A 14,604-nucleotide genomic window follows, 5' to 3' on the forward strand; every position below is an offset into this window, starting at 1 on the left:
CAAGTATAGAAGCATTAAATAAGCATTTAAAAATACATATTTTTCCTTGTTAACAGAGAAATACAGTAAATTTTTGAATTTTTGGTCTTCCTCTACTTTAGATGATCCTGGAATTAATTTGTTCTTTTATTCTAGCTCTTAAGGTTGAGGCTGAGATCATTTACTTGAGACCTGTTTTTCTTTTCTGATATAGATATCAGAAGCTCTAAATCTCACACTTTTGATATATTTTGATTCTATTAAAATGTTTTTATTTACTAATTATATATTTTTTCATTAATGCTTATTTAGTAACTTAATTTCCAGACATTTGGGGATTTTTGTGAATATTTATGACATAATTCCATTTGGTCAAAGAACATAGTCTTTATGATTTCAATATTTTTCAATGTTTTAGATTTGTTTTGTAACCTCAAAGTTTCTTTCTTAGTAATTATTATTTAAAACATCTAGAGTATGTATTTTGTTTTTTTGGGGTAATGGGCTCTAAAAATATCAATCACCAAGCCTAATTTGACAGATGTTTTATGTAAATCTTCCCCATACGTCCTTGTTTTCTATCTTCTATCAACTATTGAGAGAGGAACATTAAAAATTCCAAATATAATTGTAGATTTGTGTATTTCTCTTTTAGTTGTGCCATTTTTGTATCTTTTTTCAAAAGAAGCTTTATTTATTTATTTGAAAGAGTTATAAAGAGTGTGAGAGGCAGAGAGAGCTCTATTTGCCATTCAGGGCTGGGCCAAACTGAAGCCAGAAGTCAGAAGCTTCAGCTGTCTCCCATTTGGGTATCAGGGGCTCAAACACTTTTTTTCCTATGTAAACTATATTATTCTGTATATATATTTTAAAATTTTCATGCTTTTCAATGATACATTCATCATTATGATGTGACCATCTTTAACCCAAGTAATGCTCTATGTTCTGAACTCTGTATTATGTTATCCTTTTATCTATTTTTAAACATTTTATTTCAGAATAGTTTTAAATTTACAAAACAAAAACTGTGGTAGTAGTACAAAGTATATTGTCATACCATGTTTACTTCAGCACTGTTCACAATAGCTAAGGTTTTCAATTTATTTTCCATGGTTGTTATCTCCTTTTCTGTTGAAAATTTTTAAAGGCATTTACTTATACATTTGATTCTCAGGATCACAACAATGTAAGATAATTACTACACCAATTCTCATTGATTTTAATGTTTTGTTATAGTAATGCAAAAAAAAGCAGACTCAATGTAGTTCACAGGTACAATTCTAAGAATATAATGTTACTTCCCTCCCTCCTTCCTTCACTGCTCTCCTCTCCCCTCCCCTCCCCTCCCCTTTCTTCTCCCCTCTCCTCTCCCCTCTTCTCTCCTCCCCTCCCCTCCTTCCTCCCCTTCCTCTCCCCTCCCCTCCCCCTTCCCTTCCTCTCCCCTCCCCTCCCCCTTCCCTTCCTCTCCCCTCCACTGTCCTCTCCTCTCCTCTCCTCTCCTCTCCTTCTTTCCTTCCCCTTCCCCTTCTTTCATTCATTCTTCCTTCCTATTTTTGAGATAGCATATTTTTAATTTACATTATACTCAAAGGCTTAGTGTTCTGCTAAAGAGTTCAATAAATAAGACATAAGAAGACCACCATTCATTGGGAATGTAGGTAAAGGCTATAAGCAATAATCAAATGAAAAATGTCCATTTCATTCATACAGAGTAAGTTTTAAAATAATCACCAGTCATTAAAACTATAGTAGTATCATTATTAGCCATTTTTTTTTTGACAAAAACAAAGTTTGACAAAACTATTTGCAGTAATATTGATACACACAAACATTTCTTTCCCTTTTTGTTTGGGATTTTTTTTTTTAATTTAAGGGATAATATGTGGTTTTTGTCTTTCTGTGTCTGGATTCTTTCTCCTTTGAACATTTATTTATTATTTATTTGAAAGTCAGAGTTACACAGAGAAAGAAGGAGAAGGAGAGGGAGAGGGAGAGGGAGAGAGAGAGCGAGAGCGAGAGCGAGCTTCCATCTGCTGGTTCACTCCCCAGTTGGCCACAACGGCTGGAGCTTCACCAGTCTGAAGCCAGGAGCCAGGAGCTTCTTCCAGCTTTCCCACGTGGGTGCAGGGGCTCAAGGACTTGCTTTCCTAGGCCATAGCAGAGAGCTGGATCAGAAGTGGAGCAGCCAGGACTCGAACCCGCGCCCATATGGGATGCTGGATTGCAGGCAGCAGCTTTACCGGCTACACCACAGCACCGGCTGGCTTATTTCATTCAATATGATATCCTCCAGTTATATTCATTATTTTACAAATGGTTTTTTAAATAGCTGAATATTCCATTGTATTTATATATACACATCATGTTTTCTTTTTTTTTTTTTTTTGAAATTCTTTTTTTTTAACTTTTATTTAATGAATATAAATTTCCAGTGTACAGCTTATGGATTACAATGGTTTTCCCCTCCCATAACTTCCCTCCCACCCGCAACCCTCCCCTCTCCCGCTCCCTCTCCCCTTCCATTTGCATCAAGATTCATTTTCAATTCTCTTTATATACAGAAGATCAATTTAGTATAAAGATTTCAACAGTTTGCACCCACATAGAAACGCAAAGTGAAACATACTGTTTGAGTACTAGTTATAGCATTAAATCACAATGGACAGCACATTAAGGACAGAGATCCCACATGAGGAGCAAGTGCACAGTGGCTCCTGTTGTTGACCCAACAAATTGACACTCTAGTTTATGGCGCCAGTAACCACCCTAGGCTGTCGTCATGAGTTGCCAAGGCTATGGAAGCCTTCCAAGTTTGCCGACTCTGATCATATTTAGACAAGATCATAAAAGACAGAGTGAGGATAGTAACCAATGATCCTAAGAGTGGCATTTACCAGGTTTGAACAATTATACAGCATTAAGTGGGGAAGAGGACCATCAGTACACACAGGTTGTTCTAGGCCCTGTCTAGTGTAATTGGGCCTCATTCCTTTGTAATCACATCATGTTTTCTTTATCCGTTCATCTGATGATGTACACCTTGGTTGAGTTCATATTTTGGCTGTTGTGAAGTGTTGCTATAAACATGGTGATGATACAAGTATCTCTTTGATACAGTGTGAAATTTTTAAAAAAATATTTAAAATGCAGAGCTTCAGAGGCAGAGAGGGAGGGAGGGAGAGAGAGACAGAGAGATCAATCTTCTTTCTGCTGTTCACTCCCCAGGTAGCTGCAGTGGTTGAGGGTAGGCAAGGCTGAAGCCAGGAGCCAGGAAATTCATCTGGGTCTCCTACATGGGCACAAGGTTGCAAGTACTTGGGCCATCCTCCACTGGCTTTCTGGGTACACCAGCATGGAGCTGGATCAGAAGCAGAGCAGCTAGGAGTCAAACAGGTACTCATGGGATGCCAGCAACACAGGTGGTGGTTTAATCTGCTATGCAACAACGCTGGTGTCCACAATGTGAATTTTGTTAAAGATTTATGTATTTATTTGGAAGAGTTACACAAAGAGGGAGAAATCTTCCATTCACTGGTTCACTCCCCAGATGGCCCCAACAGCCAGGAATGGGTCAGGCCGAAGCTAGGAGCCTGGAGCTTCTTCAAAGTCTCCCACGTGGGTAGCAGGAGCCCAAGCACATGGGCCATCTTCTGCTGCTTTCCTTAGGCCATTAAGAATGAAATACAGATTGTCCTATGAATAGGACCTTGTGACAATATAGTTTTTTTTTTTTACAAATATATAAGCCACCCTTCAAATAGGACAAATATGACCTCCTTTCTCATATTACAAAACATTCAAAAATATTTTCTTTATTATAAAGATTTATTTATTTACTTGAAAGAGTTACACAGAGTGAGAAGGAGAGGCAGAGAGGCAGAGAAAGAGGCAGGGAGAGGGAGAGGGAGGAGAGAAAGAGGTCTTCCATCCAGATTTATTCCCCAAATGGCCATAATGGCTTGAGCTGTGCCAGTCCAAAGCCAGGAGCCAGGAGCTTCTTCCAAGTCTCCCAGGCAGGTACAGGGGCCCAAGGACTTGGGCCATCTTATACTGCTTTCCAGGACCATAGCAGAGAGCTGGATGGGAAGTGGAGCAGCTGGGACATGAAGAGGCACCCATATGGGATGCCAGCACTGCAGGTGGCGGCTTTACCTGCTATGCCACAACACTGGCCCCAAAGATGTTTTCTTTTTAATTATTACATTTTATTAATATAACTGATTACATGTAGTTCATAAATGCATTTCTTAGAATATAATACTTTCCTTTCTCCTCCTTTCTTTATTCTTTTTAAATTTTTGTAATACATAATTATTACTGTCTTTATTAATATAAGGAAAACAGATTTCATGCATTCCATAGATACATTTCCAGGAAGACAACCACACTTCCCCTCGTTCTTCCTTTCCCCTCAATACCCCTCTCTCCTTTTCATCTCTTCCTTTCATCAGTTACTGCAAAGACGTAATTTTAATCTGCTTTATATTCAGAGGCTTAATTCACCACTGCAATACACATTTTTAATTTACTTTATGGTCACAGGCTTAAAATGCACCACTAAATAAAGAGTTCAAGAGATAAAAAGTGAAAAGGTTCCTGTTCAGTAGGAATGTAGACAAGGGCTATAAACAATAATCAAAGATGTCAGTTTCACTCATATATATATATATATATATATATATGTATATATGTATATATATATATATATAGCTTGATATATTAGCTACCAGAAATCAGCGAAAACATGACAATTATCTTTTTGGGTCTGGCTGAATTCACTAAGCATGATGTTCTCCAATTACGCCATTTTTGTTGTACAGGACAGGATTTCATGTTTTTGTTTTTTAATATTTATTTATTTATTTGAGAGGTAGAGTTACAGACAGAGAGGGCAGAGAGGGAAAGAGATAGAAAGGTCTTCCACCTGCTATTTCACTCCCCAGATGACAACAATGGCCAGAGCTGAGCCAATCTAAAGCCAGAAGCCAGGAGCTTCTTCCAGGTCGGCCATGTGGATGCAGGGGCTCAAATACTTGGACCATCTTCCACTGCTTTTCCAGGCCATTAGAAGAAAGCTGGATTGGAAGAGGAGCAGCCGGGACATGAACCAGCACCCATTTGGGATGCCAGAACTGCTGGCAGAGGTTTAGCCCACTAGGCCGCAGTGCCAGTGCCAGGATTTCATGTGTTTTTTTTTTTTTTAATACAAGGGCATTTTAATGCAAAAATCAGTCAAAAGCTCTATGTATGAAAAAGAATTGTAAGATAAAATAGCTTATGTTTTACTTAGAACTTTTTGTTTTTAACTAGTGTCAATTTCTCTTTTTATCCTTTTAAATTTTTAAGTATTTCAAACTACAAAAATGGAGTTCAAAGAATACACATTGATTTAACAATTTTACCATTTTGCTGTATTTGTTTCATATGTAAATATTATATATACACATGTAAAATTTTTCTAGAAGGCAGGAGTGGGTTTTTAAAAAACATTGAAAATTTTTATTAACAATAGGTGTATGTATTTATGGGCTACAGTATGATATTTCAATACATGTATGCAATATGTACTGATGAAAATAGGGTAATCAGCATTTTCCCTCCATTGACATCACTTTATGATTAGAATCTTGGAGCTTCTTTCTTCTATTTGCTCATGGGATACACACTGGATTGTTGTGAACTAGAATTTTTCCACTATGCTGTGTAACACTGGGAACTTATCCCTTCGGTCTAACTTGGACATATTAATGCCAAATAATTATCAAACTAAGAACCTTCTGCACAACAGAGGAAACAATCCACAAGAATGAAGACATAGCCAATAGAATGGTAGAAAATATTTGCAAACCATGCATCTAATAAACCATCATTTTCCAGAATTTATAAAGGGTTTAAGACATTTCAGCAAACAATGGAAAAGGGTAAAGGGTGGGGAGCGTACATTCCAGTGTAGCAGGTTAAGCCACCACTTGGGATTCCCACGTTGCATATCAGTGCCCATTCTAGTGTTGGCTACTCTGCTTTTGATCCAGCTCCCTGAAAGTCACCCTTGGAAGCAACAATTGGTGGCTCAAGTCATTGGGCACCTGGCACCCATGTGGAAGACCCATAGAGTTCTGTGCTCCTGGCTAGGCCCCTGGCTTTTGGAATGTTGCAAGCATTTGGGGGAGTGATCCAGTGAATATAAGATCTGTCTGTCTCTATCACTCTGCTTTTCAAGAAGAAAATAAATTACATTAAAAAAGAAATTGGCAAAATATTTAAATAGATATTTTTTAAAAGAAAAAATACAAATGGCCAACAAACATGCAAAAATGCTCAGTATCAACAAACATCAGGGAAATCCAAATAAAGAAACATAATGAGGTATCACCTCACACCAGTTAAAGTTGTTATTATCCAAAAGTAAAAAAAAAAATGCCTGTGAGGATGTGGAGAAAAGGGAATTCTAATATACTATTGGTGGAAATGCAAATTAGTACAGCTATTATGAAAAACAATATGAGAATCCCAAAAAGCTAAAGATAGATTTACCATGTGACCCAGCTATCCTAATTCTGGGAAAAGATCGAAAGGAAATTAAGTCAGCATATCAAGAAAACACTTACACTCCCATGTTTTTTGAAATCCGATTCACCAAAACAAGGGTATAGAGTAATCATCTTTTTAAGGATGCTTTTAAAAAGTACCTTATATTTATCAAAATATTTACCATTTCCTACATTCTTCATTTCTTTTTGTACATACTGATTTCTGTGCTTGCACATCCACATACTGTCTGATACCATTTCCCATTTCCCTTTTGCCTTCTCTTAGCATTTCTTTTGATGCAGGTATTTTGGTGCTGAGTTATTTCAGTTTTATGTGCCTGAAAAATGTGTGTTTCAGTTTTTTATTTTTTTATTTTTTGCCAGGCAGAGTTAGACAGTGAGAGAGAGAGACAGAGAAAGGTTTTCCTTCTGTTAGTACACTCCCCCAATGGCCGCTATGGCCGGTGCTGCACCGATCTGAAGCCAGGAGCCAGGTACTTCCCTCCTGGTCTCCCTTGTGAGTGCAGGGACCTGAACACTTGGGCCATCCTCCTCTGCCTTCCCGGGCCACAGCAGAGAGCTGGACTGGAAGAGGAACAACCAGGACTAGTACCTGGTGTCCCAACCGGGACTAGAACCCGGGGTGCTGGTGCCGCAGGCAGAGGATTAGCTAAGTGAACCACGGCGCCAGCCTCAGTTTTGTTTTTGAAAACAAGTTTTGATTGTTTTTCTCCAAATATTTTCTGGAATGTTCCATCATCATTATTCCAATCATAACATTAGAAAATATGAATACTAAACCATATGAGACTAGTATACAGGTAACCAATGTTCTGTTCACTCAGTCTTTTTTTCTCTTATTATGCTATGTTTTAAATAGTTTCCATTGACATACATTCAAGCTATCTTATCTAATGTATTTTTAAAATCACTTGATTTTAAATTGAAATAGAGATAACAGATGATAAATAGATCTCCTAGATAGCTATGTAACATGATCTTTTCTCTGCCTTCTCCAGCATATGCAATTAGTATAATAAATGTTCAAATATTTTAATATCCCATTACTTCTGTGTTACATTGCTCAGTCTGTTTATGTTAATTGATTTTTGTCCTTATTTTTTATAATTTTTGCTTCTCTGCATGTCCCACTGAACACCCTATTTTTCCAATTTTATCTATTTGGGTACTAGAAGTTTTTATATGTCTTTATTATTTATTTCAAAAGCAGAGTGATGGGGGGGGTTGAGGGAGAGGTATCTTCTATCAGCTGGTTCTCTCCCAAAATGTCCAAAATGGCTGAGACCAGGCCAGTACCAAGCCAAGAGCCCAAGTACTTGGGCCATATTCTACTGCTTTCCCAGATGCATCTGCAGGGAGTTAGTTATATCAAAGAGCAGAACAGCTGGGACTCAAACTGATGCTGTTATATGTGATGCTTGCCTCCCAGCAGCAGCTTAACCTGCTCCATTACAACACTGGCCCCTCTTTACTATTTTTGATCTTCTTCTGGATGTAGTTAAGTTACATGGAAGCAATTTTTTTTGAGCATTGATAGGCAAGATAGGGTAGCCCTTTTTCTTTCTTTTTAAAAAGTTATTTGCGTGCATTTCATAAACACACCTTTAGGAACATAGTAATTCTTCCCACTTTACCTGTCCTCCACCCACACTCCTACCCTGCTTCCTCTTCCCTCCCCTGTGCCCAGTCTTGTTTTTTACTAAGACCTATTTTCATTTAACTTTATACAAAGAAGATTAACTCTATTCTAGGTGAAGAGTTAAATGCTTTGTATAAGGAAGAAAAAAAGCAAAAAAAAAAAAAACCATAAAAACAAACAAAAACTATCCCTCAACAGTCCAGAGAAGGGCTGTTCAAAGTCATTGCATTTCAAAGGTAATTTTGCTTTTATTTACTTTTTAGAAACTTAATTATCTTTAAAGAAAAACTCAAGAATGATACATATCTTAGACCCAACTGTAAATTATGAGACAAGAATATCCTCCACTTAATACGTTAAAACGAAGTAATTCTTTGAGAACAAGTATCACTATTAAGTCTCATAATACAGTTCTTTGAGGACAGAGGTCCTGCATTAGAAGTTAATACACAGTGACTCTTGTTGTTTATTTAATAATTAAAACTCTTATTTATGACATCAATGATCACCCAAGGCTCTTGACATGAGCTGCCTAGGATATGGAAGCCTTTTGGATCCACAAACTCCTTCAGTATTTAGACAAGGCCATAGGCAAAGTGGAAGCTCTCTTTGTCGTTCAGAGGCAAGTACATCCTTCTTTGGTGACTGTTTCTTTCCACTGGGGTCTCATCCACAGTGGTCCTTCATGTAGAACACTTTTTGCCACAGTGTCTTGGCTGTCCATTCCTGAAATGCTCCCCTGGGCTTTTCAACCAGAACAGAATATCTTAAGGTTTGATTCTGAGATCAGAGTGATATTTAAGGTGAGTCATCCTGTGAGTCTGCTATATAGACTGTTTCCCATGTTAGAGCATTCAGTCCTTTTTAATTCTATATTATTACCAAATACTTAGTCTTATTTATATGATCACTTTAACACTGGATCCTATCTATATGATCACTTTAACACTTAATCCTATCCATATGATCTCTATAACACTTAAAAAGCTATTTTTACCACCCAGCTTAAGGGGACTTGGGGTCCCACGGCAAGTTTTTAAGATGTATCCTTAGAAGTAAGTCTGTGGGAATGTATGCAGAACTGTACTGCTTTACAGTTACAAACTTCATACATTTCACAATTACAACTTTAGGATCATGGTGATTCTTCTCTGCATGCCTGCCTTCCCACTCATACTTCAACCCCCTTCCCCTTCCCTTTCTTATTCTGTTATTTTTAACTAATACCTATTTTCATTAACTTTATACACATAAAGTTAACTCTATGTTAAGAGTTCAATGATTAGTATGAAAGAAAAAAGATAAGTAAAATAAATGAAAAAGGAAAAAAACCCAAAACTGTTCTTCACCAGTCAAGGCAAGGGCTGTTCAAAGTCATTGCTTCTCAAAGTGTCAGTTTCAATCTACAGGTTACCTTGTAGGTGCTCTATTATCACAGTTCAGGGAGAACATACAGTATTTATCCTTTTGGGACTGGCTTATTTCATTAGGTATCATGATTTCCAGTTTAATCCGTTTTGTTGCAAATGACCAGATTTCATTTAACTGCTGTGTAGTATTCCATGGTACAAATATCCCATAATTTCTTTATCCAGTCTTCAGTTTATGGGTATTTGGGTTGATTCCAGGTCTGCTATTGTGACTTGAGCTGCAATAAACATGGAGGTACAGATAGCTCTTTCATATGCTGATTTCATTTCCCTTGGGTATGAAATGGCTGTGAAATGGCTGGGTCATACTGTAGGTCTATATTCTGGTTTCTGAGGTATCGCCATACTGTCTTCCATGGTGGCTTTACTAGCTAACATTCTTAGCAACAATGGATAAGGGTACCTTTTCCCCCACATTCTTGCCAGCATTTGTTGTTTGTTGATTTCTTTATGAAAACCATTCTAACGGGGGTGAGGTATAACTTTATTGTGGTTTTGATTTGCATTTCTCTTATGGCCAGTGATCCTAAGCATTCTTCCTCTTTTGAAAAATGATTGTTTAAGTCATTTGCCCATTTCTTCATTGGGTTGTTTGTTTTGTTGTTGAGTTTCTTTATCTCTATATATTCTGATTGTTAATCCTTTATTGGTTGTATAGTTTGCAAATATTTTCTCCCATTCTGTCAGTTGCCTGTTCACTTGGCTGATTGTTTCTTTTTCAGTACAAGAGCTTCTCATTTTGATGTAATCCCATTTGTTGATTTCAGCTTTGATTGCCTGTGCCTCTGAGGTCTTTTGGAAGAACTGTTTTTCTATGCTTATGTCTTGTAGAGTTTCCCCAATGTTCTATAATAATTTGATGGTATCAGGTCCTAGATTTAGGTCTTTGGTCCATTTTTAGTGGGTTTTAATGAAAGAAGTAAGGTAGGGGTCTTCCTTCATGCTTCTGCATGTGGTGATCCAGTTTTCCAAGCACCATTTTAAAAAGACGTCCTTACTCTAGGGATTGATTTTAGCTCCTTGGCCAAAGATAAGTTGGTTGTAGAAGCATTGATTGATTTCTGGAGTTTCTATTCTGTTCCATTTATCTATCCATATGTTTTTGTAACAGTACCAAGCTGTTTTGAATATAACTGCCCTGTAGTATGTCTTGAAACCTGCTATTGTGATGCCTCTGGCTTTGTTTTTGTTGTATAAGATTGCTTTATCTATTCAGGGTCTATTGTGTTTCCATAAGAATTTCAGCATCATTTTTTCTATATCTGAGAAGAATGTCTTCGGTATTTTGATTGGTATAACATTGAATCTGTATATTGCTTTAGGTACTATGCACATTTTGATGATATTGGTTCTTCCAATCCATGAACATGGAAGATTTTTCCATTTGTTTGTATTTTCTATTTCTTTCTTCATTTTTTTAAGATTTATTTATTTTATTTGAAAGGCAGAGTTACAGAGAGGCAGAGACAGAAAGAAATCTTCCATGTGCTGGTTCACTCCCCAAATGACTGTAATGGCCACAGCTTGGCTGATTCGAAAGCAAGAGCCAGAGGCTTCCTCAGGGTTTCCTGTGCAGGTGCAGGGGCCCAAGAACTTGGGCCATCTTCTACTGCTTTCCCAGGCTGTAGCAAATTGCTGAATCAGAGAGCAGCAGCTGGGTCTCGAACCACTGCCCATATGGGCTGCCAGCACTGCAGAAGGTGGCTTTACCTGTTATGCCATGGCACTGGCCCCTGTTTGCTTGCATATGTTCTGGAAATTGCTGAGTTGTTGATTACCAACCTCATTCCATTGTGGTCCGATAAGGCGCTCTGTATGATATTGATTTTTTTGGAATTTGCTGAGACTTGCTTTATGGCCTAGCATTTGGTCAATCCTAGAGAAAGTTCCACGCACTGGTGAGAAGAACGTGTATTCGGCAACAGCAATAGGATGGAAAGCTCTATAGATACCTGTTAGGTCCATTTGGTCTGTAGTTTCCATTAACTCTGTTGTTTCTTTATTGATTTTCTGTCTGGTTTATCTGACCAGTGCTGAAAGTGGAGTATTGAAATCCCCTGTTACTATTGTATGTGTGTCTATGTCTCCCTTTAAATCCATTAACATTTCTTTTAAATATCCTGGTACCTTGTGATTAGGTGCATATATATTTATTATAGTCAATTCTTCTTGTTGAATTGCTATTGCTCCTTTAATCATTGCATAATGCCCTTCTTTTTCTCTCTTGACAGTTTTTGTGTTAGTCTGTTTTGTCTGATATTAGGATAGCTACACCAGCTTTTTTTTTTTTTACTTTCTGTTAGCATGGATTCTTTTTCCATCCTTTCATTTTCAGTCTGAGTACATTGTTAGTGGGATGTGTTTCTTGTAGGCAGCAAATAGATAGGTTTTCTTTTTTAATCCATCCAGCCAGTTTGTGTCTTTTAACTGGAGAACTGAGGCCATTTACATTCAAGGTGACTATTGATAAGTAATGACTAGGCTCTGCCATTTTTCCATAAGTATTCCTATTTTTTACTTTGTATTTCCTTTTACTTTTACTGGGAGTTTTTCTGCCTTCACCTTCTTTCCTAGTGATGACCCTATTTCTGTCTGTATAACATCCTTAATCATTTTTTGTAAGGCTGGACAGGTGGTTGCAGATTCTTTCAATTTCTGTTTGTTATGGAAGGTCTTTATTTCACCTTCAGTTATAAATGAGAGCTTTGCAGGGTACAGTACTCTGGGTTGATAGTTTTTTTTCTCTTAAGACTTGGGATGTATCTTGCCATTCTCTCATGGGTTTCTGATGAGAAGTCCACTATGAGTCTAATTGGAGTTCCTCTGAATCTAATCTGGCATTTCTCATATACATTTTAGAATTTTTTTAAGTTTTACTATGGAGAGTTTTTCTACAATGTGTCATGGTGAAGATCTTTTCTGGTCATGTATATTGGGAGTTCTATGTACTTCCTGTACTTGGATGTCCCTTTCTTTCTCCAAATTAGGGAAGTTTTCTGTTATTAAACAGAGAAGGCCTTCTAAACCTTTCTCTCCACACCTTCAGGGCCTCCTAAGACCCCTATGTTGGGTCATTTGATAGTAACCTGTACCTCTATCCTACCTGTGTACTTTCTCCCCTTTTTAAACATTAATTTCACACCACAAGGTCAAACTATCCTGTGGTTCTTCTGCCATCTTGGAACCCTGCCTTTTTTCTATGAATAAATTTCCCCCAGTATTTATGTGAGTTTCTCCTTAGTATATGGCATAATGGATAAATTTTAAAGGTTTTCACTGTAGCTGTTGGGAACATGAAAGATTCCTGCCCCAGTGTAAACTTCTTTCTCCTGGTTTTGTTCTCTTTTGCTGTTGTTTGTTTTTTTCTTCGTGAAAGAAGTTGTTTGACTTTTGTCTTGGTTCATTCTTCAAGGAAGATATTGTTTACTTTTTAGTTTGCTCTTTCCCAAGTCTTGGGTAGTTTGCTCAAACCTATTCCTAGATCAGTACTTAGCTAAGGATTCAAGGGAACTCCTCCTTCAGATCTCTGGAGGAAGGATGTGTCACTTTTCTTGTTTGCTACCATGCCTTGTGGACTCTAAATGTATTTGGCCTCCCTAGCCTCTTAGTTCTTTCTCTTCAACTCAGTGATCCTGATGGATTCCATCTATGTTCCTCCTCCCTGTGCTGCAGCCTGGAAAGTTTCTGGGACAATCATGTCCTATTTATAGTTGTCATCTTTTAGGGGTTATCTTTATCTGTACCTGGTATGTAATATCTGAAGATTGTTGTTACACAACTTTTGTCCAAATATTTAAATATTTAGTGGGGAGGGTAAGTCCAACCTATATTTATCTCTTATAGCTCTCATGTAATGTATATCATTGTGGAAGGGAAAAAATGTTAAATGAAAATATATGTAAGAATACCTCAAAAAGTTCATTGAAAATGGAATTAAAAGGTTATATTGGTACAGAAGTTTTAGAAACACATGCTAATGAAATTTCAAAAATTTGAGGGCTGACACTGTGGCACAGCATGTTGAGCTGCTGCCTACCTCTCCAGCATCCTATATGAGTGTGGATTAGAGTTTGGCTGCTTCACTTCTTTTTTCTTTTTTTTTTTCTTTTTAAGGCTTATTTATTTATTTGAAAGTCAGAGTTATACAGAGAAGGAGAGGCAGAGAGAGAGAGAGAGAGAGAGAGAGAGAGAGAGAGAGAGACAGAGACAGGTTTTCATCCGCTGGTTCACTCTCCAGTTGGCCACAATTGCCAGAGCTGGCCACTGTGAAGCTAGGAACCAGGAGCTTCCTCTGGGTCTCCCACGTGGGTGCAGCGTCCCAGGGACTTGGGCCAAAATCCACTGCTTTCCTAGGCCAGAGCAGAGAGCTGGATTGGAAGTGGAGCAGCCGGGACTTGAACCGGTGCCCACATGGGATGCCAGCACCACAGGCAGCAGCTTTACCCACTACACCACAGCACTGGCCCCACCGCTTCACTTCTGATCCGACTCTCTGCGAATGTGCCTGAAAAGGCAGTACATGATAGCCAGAGTGCTTGAGCTCTGTCACCCACATGGGAGAGCTAGAAGGAGTTTCTGGCACTTGGCTTCAGCCTGGATTAACCCCAACCATTGTGGCTATTTTGAGGAACAAACCCATGAATGGCAGATCTGTCTGTCTGTCTCTTTCTCTCTCTCTAACTCTGCCTTTCAAATAAATTAAAAAAAAAAACTTTAAAAAATTTCATGGAAAATGCATATTAAAATGTGCATGAATTTCAATTTTTGGCACCAAATTAAATTTACTGTGCCATTCTGTTTTCCATGAGCTTTTGGAAATACCTTTGTATTATGTCATTTGATATAGAACATGTAATTAAATATTATTCCATGATGTCTTCTAATTTTTGTCCCTTCTCCTTTATTTTTTTCTCGGTCTTCTTTGTATGTTATTTAACTTTCTTTTTTTTTTTTTTAATTTTTGACAGGCAGAGTGGACAGTGAGAGAGAGACAGAGAGAAAGGTC

General features: G+C 37.8%; 1 protein-coding gene across 4 annotated transcripts in view; it reads left to right on the forward strand.

Annotated features, from left to right (window-relative positions):
• The window catches only part of STXBP5L (syntaxin binding protein 5L), a 443,316-nt gene that overhangs the window by 109,399 nt on the left and 319,313 nt on the right, over positions 1-14,604 (forward strand). The gene's annotated exons all lie outside the window — the stretch shown is intronic.

This window comes from Lepus europaeus, chromosome 2 (assembly GCF_033115175.1).
Source record: "Lepus europaeus isolate LE1 chromosome 2, mLepTim1.pri, whole genome shotgun sequence".
NCBI lineage: Eukaryota > Metazoa > Chordata > Mammalia > Lagomorpha > Leporidae > Lepus > Lepus europaeus.